At 38.3% G+C, this 7,502-nt stretch overlaps 1 long non-coding RNA gene across 14 annotated transcripts in view; it reads left to right on the forward strand.

Moving 5' to 3' along the window:
- LOC110480127 (uncharacterized) overlaps positions 1-4,070 on the forward strand; it is a 183,054-nt gene extending 178,984 nt beyond the window's left edge. For 10 of the 14 annotated variants that reach the window (XR_014952449.1, XR_014952447.1, XR_014952455.1 and 7 more), the window contains one exon: positions 709-4,070. This is a non-coding gene — a long non-coding RNA (uncharacterized LOC110480127). The remainder of the gene's footprint in view (positions 1-708) is intronic. The other 4 variants (XR_014952448.1, XR_014952453.1, XR_014952451.1 and 1 more) reach the window with 2 other exon arrangements.
- The last annotated feature ends 3,432 nt before the right edge of the window (positions 4,071-7,502 follow it).

Below are 7,502 nucleotides of genomic sequence, written 5' to 3' on the forward strand. Positions count from 1 at the left end.
ATGGTATTTCTTTCTGCCCTAGAAAATGTAAGATTGGAGCTTAGAGAGGAAAAAGAATGGACTCCTACGGATGATAAGATGGGTTAAAAATTTAAACTTGTGGTCTTGTCACAAAATAATCAGCTCAAATTAATTGTTCAGGATCACAGATTTAGTCAGACTGCTTCCAAAATCATTCCTCTGCCCTGGCCAGAATTATCACCAAAACTTGGGGTAGAAAGAACAATCAAAGAATTCATTTCTTGGTATCAGCAGTTAATGACTGCAATGCAAAGTGTCTTCAGAGAGGCACTTTGGAGAGGGGCAGCTGCTCTGCCCTGTCCAGGCACTCCTGTGGCACAGCTGGTGCTCCTGAGCTGGTCCTTTTCCACTGGGACCCTGCAGCCTGCAAGCACAGGCACCACTGATGGAACCACACAAATAAGTATTAAAGGCATGGTCATTTTGGCCCTGTTACATCAGGTTATCATGTGCCATGTCTCAAAATTTCAGCATGGTTTTCCATTAAATAAAAGCTTGCAACATCATTCCCTCTGGCTGCCATTGACATTCCTCTTTTTCAGCCTGTGTGTTTGCAAAAATAGGTTTCCATTTCTGAGCTCATTCCATTATGGAAAGCAGAGTGTGCAGTTTGCTGTGTCCGGAGTGGATTCTTCAGGTAGATAAACCATCCAAAGCCATTCCATCTTTCATTTTGTTGTCTTACAGGCTTTCAAGTGGGGTGGTACAATTCAAGAGAGGATACTGATGAAATTGCACTCAAACCTGAGTCTGAACAAGTCAGCAGAGCTCAGCTTTTGGGAGTGAGTCATATTAAAACCAAGCATATGCTCAAGTGTTTTGCTGGATCATGGCCATATTGAACTATAATGACCTAAATGGATTTACTCCCCAGACAAATTTACCCTTTGCTTTCCTCCTGCTCACACATACATTTGCACCTCAATCAATCAGTTATATCTCCTATTTCCTGCATCCTTTTATGAAAATCTTTATGACTTGTTTAATCTCTTCTGAGCATGGCTTTATTTCCTCTATTGGTTTCCTTGATAATTCATCATCAGGGCTTTTTTGCCCCTACCTTTACTCCCCTAAAGGTTTTCAATTTTACTGTAGAAATTTAATAAAAAAAAATTGTTAAGGCTTGTTAAAAGAGCTGTACTGTCTCTTTGTGCTCCTTCATGTAAACCACTTCCTCGCCATATAAAGACAAGGGTGTTGCAGATGCACGTCAGGTAAACTACTGTCTAAAAATGGTAAAAATAACATCTTGAAGCTCTCTTTCTGTGGATCTTTTTTTTCTGACATGTGGTCTAAAATTATAGGCATTTAGATGTCAGGTAGCAGAAGAGAAAAAAATCAAATAGAAGAGGTATTGTAGCAAAAGATCAAATAATTGATACATTGGTGGTATTTATATGGTGTTTTATTTCTCAAGAATCAAGAATTGCCTAACTTTATAAGGTTTTTATCATACCTGATAGAAAATTAAGGGCTCCTGATATTTTGCAATTCGTTATCCATTGCTTGTTGATTACATAATTGTTTTTGAATGAAGGAGCACTGTGAGATCCTGTGAGAAGCTAAGCTGACATGACTTCTGTCCTTCCTTTTTATTACGATAGTCAATAGCTTAGTTGTAAGGAACAGAATTGCTCTTTGTGACTGTATTAGACATTCTTCTGGGAGAGCTAGCTAAAATTTGAGAGCAGAAAAGCATTTCTGGAAAAAAAGAAACAAAAACCCCCAACCCAGCATGCCAGACAAATCAATAAGTGGATGGAGCCAAGTCTGGGACTTTGGGGTTGGGCTAGGACCTAAATCAAGACAATATTGACTCTGCAAAGCCTATATTTTTAGGGGTACCTATATCAAAATCAATATTGCTTTCCTGCTTTATTTGATAACTTCTATGCCTTTGTGCAAGCAAATCCATTTTAAAGTTGTATTTCTTTTCTTGAACTAAAGTCCTCTCTTTGGTATGTGTAACCTGTGTAATGTGGCTCTGTGTAAATTAACAAAAGGTGGATTGTGTGTGATATCTGTCACCAGGGTTCCCTGTGGAATCCCAGGGCACTGGGAATATTTCTCTGTCTGCTCTGGGGTGTCCTGACCCCCAGGGAAGCACTGACTTTGACCCTCATTCATGGAGAAAACTTCCAAAGCCTCAAAGTAAACTAGAAACCACAAAAGCGTGAAATAGATTGTAGAGATTGTAAATAGTAGTGTAGTATGTCACATGGGTGAGAAATTTAGGTTTTTGGACTTTTAGGATGGTATAGATGGGTTCAAGATGGAGTATATCTCCAGCAGGGTGTTGTCTTGAGTTCCTTTCTTCTTCCTTCTTCCTTCTTCTTGGGTTTAGGTGGTATCTTGTAATTGGGTGGAAAAATACACATTGCAGGTGTTTAGGGGTCAGTTATTGGGTTAGAAAGGAACATAATTTAGATGTCACTTCTTAATTGAGTAACTTAGTTTTTGATTAAACTTAAAAACCTTGAAACACGAGGTCATTAGCCATTTTTGTGCTGTTTTTCCTGCGTGCAGTGTCTGGTGCAGACAACGTGCTGAAGTTTTGATAAGGTAACAATAAACAGAAGCTGAAGACCGAAAAAGTCCAATGAGTCTCTTGTTCCTGACACAGAACTGCTCCAGGAGGGTCTCTCATGCCAGGGGAGCCCCCAGGGAGTTGCCCAACTTGGGGCCTGAAAACTCACAGTTCTCCAGTGATGACATTTTTAAAGGAAATGAAATATCTCTGTGAATTCTTTGCTGCATAATTTATGCACAGCTCCTATATGTGAATTCTCTACAAGCTGCTCACCATTACCTCAGGAATAACTATTTTATTTTCTGGAAAAAGGATATAAGCATACATACATTGATCATCAGAATGTGAGAGCATAAACAGTGGACTTTAATGATCTAATGCTTTGCATTTATGCAGTTTCCCATCCAAGATCTTCTTATGGTATCAAATGTACCCATTACACATTATTTAAATGCATCCCAGCTTTGTGAAAGGTAGTCCTGTTTTGCAGATAAAGCTGTAAGGACAATTGAAGTTTTACTTATCTGTGCTTTAAGTTAGGCAAGAATCTTGTCCTTGTGCACTTGGTTAAAGTGTTTGGACTGGTTCTAACTGTTTGGTAAGCTCATCCATCCAGGCTTAATATTTTAAGAAAAGTTATATTGTTCATGAGTGATTTGTAATCTTGAATGACTGTTCTGGACTGTTGTTCAGAGCTAGTTGTCATCTCAAAATGAACCCAGTGAAAGCCTGTCTCTTTGTGCACCTGCCTATATAGACTTGCCCTAAATAAATCTGAAAATGAGACTTCTACATCTTTGAACATTTTGAGTGGAGTTAATGCAGTATTAGGTTGCTGTAAAGCCACTGAAAAGTCTGAACCTGGTCTCTGAAGTTAAGCCATCAATCACACCATACCCAATCCTCCTGCATTCTGCAGGCTTTGGAATTAAAAAGCATTCTTAAAATTTTACTTAACTGTTTTTTGGGGCAAAATCTCTTAATTCCCAGTGACCTCTTTGTGGTAGAAAATTGTATCCATCACAGGTAACATTTCCTCTCATTTTTGCTTGTACTACCATCCTTGCCTTATCTGTCTCATAAGTACTCTGTGTGTGGTATTTATGAAATATTGGTATTTAATCTCTTTACAGGAGAGAAACACCACAGTGCACTTACTCAGCAATTCCATCTGAATTGTGCTTCTGTGATCCGATTTTCTGCCTCTTGATACCACCAAATTATTACTTCAGCAAAACCCTCTGCAGTGCCACACACACAGATGAAGTCATAATAGCAGCTCATTTTACACATGCATATGCACAATCCTCCAAATGGTGTTCCTAAGAATAGAGGTTTGAAAATCTCCTTGATAACATTAGTGTGAGAGGGGTTTTTGTACAATCAATACTTACATTCTGCTTGCTGCTTGGTATTGATTTCATCTCCTTCTGCAGGGTGTAATGTATATTTAATTGTATAAAATAAGTATATTAATTACTGGACCTGTGCTTCCAATAAAATGAAAATTCTGAATTCATAGCTGTATTTTCCTTTTCTTTATTTGATATGTTTAATATCTCAGAGTTAACATCAAAGTTCTTCCTGAGTTAGAAGAAATAAATTCAGTTTTCTGGATAAAACAATCCCAATAGGACTGGTGAAATTCAAGTTTTAAAATTGTATGCACTGTAAAATATGGTTCACCACAGAATGATAAAATGCTTAAGAAAAGATAGGTAGGATTTAAAAGTATATGAGGGGCTGAACATTGCCCCTCGTATGTGTTTGTAATTGTGGTTTAGGTAAATTGTAGAGGTAGGAAAAATTAAGTGGTTTATAGCTATATAGTAATGATTGATAATGAAGCATTCATTGCAAGTAGAGATGAGAAGTTTAATGAGCACATTTTTTCCTGATGGATTCCTTTAGAAACCTTTTGGGGAATATGTCACATCATGGTTTCCACATGTGTTTCCACAGGGTACTGAAAGTGCTGAAACACCCTTCACAAAGGAAAACCTGTATGGGCAGCCAGCCTGCTCTCCTACAGCTGCTCCTGAGACAAAATTTGCTCAAGGAAAGTTTCAATAAGAAGGCAGATTTGATGCCAGTCCCACATAACAAGGGGATGGGTAAAAAAAAAAAAACAGGTCAGGTTCCTCTGCCCCACACTGGATACCAGTTATTGCCACATCTGTGCCACCTCTGCATTTTCTGGGGCCACTCCTATGAGGCAGATCAATGGATTGATCCCTGTTAAGAGTAAGCAGGCAAAAAGATCAATTAACACACTGAAAGTAATTTCATAAAATAAATCAATTTGCACCAATAAAGGAGCAATTAAAAACTGGTGGGTAATCTCACCCTTAAGGCTTGAAAAAAATAGACCTGTACTGATGTGCAACAGAATGATTTCACTAAATAACTGTCAATTGTTCTTTTGTTTGCAGTTTAGGAATCCCTTTAGTTCCTGAAAATACAAAAGAAGCCTAATAGCAAGCAAGATATCTTTACTGTGCTTTTCATATAAGTAAATAATCTGGACTGAACAGGGCACTCTCCAGCTTTATTTAAAAACTGTTAAGAGTAGAAAATAGCTGCAACTCTAATGAACACTTTTTAACTACAATCAATTTTGTCTTCTGAGATCTTCATGACAGCTAAAGAGCAAATTACTGGTACACATTAACAACTTAAGAAGCAAATAGTCCCATTAAAATATTTTGCCAGTGTTCATAAACCATTGCTTCCCAGAACTCCATCCCTGTCAAATAAATAACTTTTTGTTCCCTATTAAATACAGAGAGCACAGGTTACTATGGTGATCAACAGAACACAGAATAAACTCTGCTTCTTCATAACTACCACATTCTAGAGGAAAAAAATATCTGAACATCAGCTTGCAGTTTCAAGCTGAATCTCTGAAAAATATTTTGAGAAAACAAAATGATTTTATGACGTCCAAGTAACACTGGGTGTTGTATCACAAAAATGGAAGTGTTGCAGCAGAGTTCCCCTTCAAATAAGAGTGTTTCTAGTCTGAAACATTTCAAAACTCAGTATCACAAGCCTTAGGATTTTTTTGTCTTTTTTTTCTAATCAATGGAACATATAGAACTGTGCTGGAATGCTATGGGCCACATTGCTGTGCACGTACATCTCCATCTGGGTCAGGGACACCCTGGCCTTTGCCTCTCGTGCTTTGTGTGCCAGTTGTTTACAGCCCCATTTACTCTGTGTTTTATGTTCAAAGGCTCAATCATTGACATTGGGCACCCACTGAGCAGAGACTGCTTTGATGCCAATTTTGGAGGCTTCACTCTTTTGATAAGTATGACTCCTGTTGTTGACTTTTCGCTACCAAGGCTTAAAAAGCAATGAAGTAGCATTTACATCTGCTTTCTTAGTAATCTCTCTTTCATATGTGTTACCAAGAATACTTTTTTCAAATACCTGCAATGAATTTCACACCACAAAGTGAAATACTATAGTTATTTCTATTCATCCCCAGGTTGGTTTAATGAAACGCAACTTTGATTGATGCAGTCTTATTGCAATGCAAGCCAGACCTTTCTGTTGGTCTTCACAGTGGCATTGAAATGGTTTAGGAGCAAGGAAGGCAATCTAGAGCTAACAAAACTGGGTGGACCTTGGAAACAGCATCTTTGTTGCACGTCTTTAGATTATATGCCATTTGTTTTTACATATTTCAGCTTCTTCTAGCCTCAGTATCACATCAGATCTGCAAAATATCCAAATGAATTAGACAGAAAGGTCACCCTTGCATTCTGACCTTCAGAACAAAACACTGCCAATTCCCCAAAATCTCCATTCACATTCATTGAGACATGAAGAGCAGCACTGACATGCGTTTCTCTTTTATCCATTCACTCTGCTAAATAAAAGTATCCCTTCTGCTACCCCTGATATGTTTTTGAGAGGGATAATAACCTACTTTTTAATTGTAGGGCTGCACAAGGGACAAAGTGAAAGTGATTTAAAAAAACTGTGTTCCTTTGTAAGAGGTTTTTAAGTACACTCTGGAGGTTTGAAGCCCTACACAGTTATTATCTAGCTGGACTCTTTGCACCAGTTTTATTTCTAGTCCCAAGCATTCACTTCCCAGACATTCATGGTAGTGAATTTAAGGCACGCAAACCTTGTGCAGCATGAAAGTCATCTCCAGCCTTTACAGCTCAAAAGGACATGCCTGTAGGTTCACAAATACAGAAAGCCTTTCCCTCAAAAGGGTTGAAAGCAGGAGATTCAAAGGCTAGTAAAATCCAGAGCCACAACTTTCATCATTTGATGATGGCACAGAGGATGTTTCCTTCCCAGCTGAGTCATGCTCAGCACTCCCCGTTCTCAGATGGGGGAGCTCCCCTTTGATACCTGACAGAGAATTGCAGACTCTTGTATCTTCCATATATCTGAGCCAGGGAGGGGGAGAGGGAGAGAGACAGAGGAAAAGAGGCAATATCTTTCCATTTCATATTATTGGCAGCCCTTTCTGGGTTTCTTAAGGGTTTTGGAAAAAATTAAAAATAAAATTTTGTTATTTTTTTAGAGGCATGTTGCAGTGCAAACAAAAATCAATTCAGCAAAACCATCTGATTTATGCCTTAGATTAAGCCGTATAATTTGTAGAAGATATGAACCCAGTAACTCAGAAGGTAACAAGCATCCCTGTTATTCTGCATGCATGTGTTACAAAGTACATCTTATTTTTTAAGCTTTAACTAGTTTAACTAATTGTGTCACTCTGGTGTCATTCTCTTTACCCATCCCTTCTGCCCAACATGGATGCCTTTTGTCTTTAAAATGTCATATTACATATCATCAGCATTTGTAATCTTTGTTTGCCCTTCCAACTCTGACACTCTGAAAAAATCTGAAATTTCCCAGCTGGACAGGCTGCATGTAAGAATGACAGGATCACACACTATGGTTAATCAGATGAGAGGGTCAT

This window comes from Lonchura striata, chromosome 4A, assembly GCF_050655825.1.
Source record: "Lonchura striata isolate lonStrDom1 chromosome 4A, ASM5065582v1, whole genome shotgun sequence".
Lineage (NCBI taxonomy): Eukaryota > Metazoa > Chordata > Aves > Passeriformes > Estrildidae > Lonchura > Lonchura striata.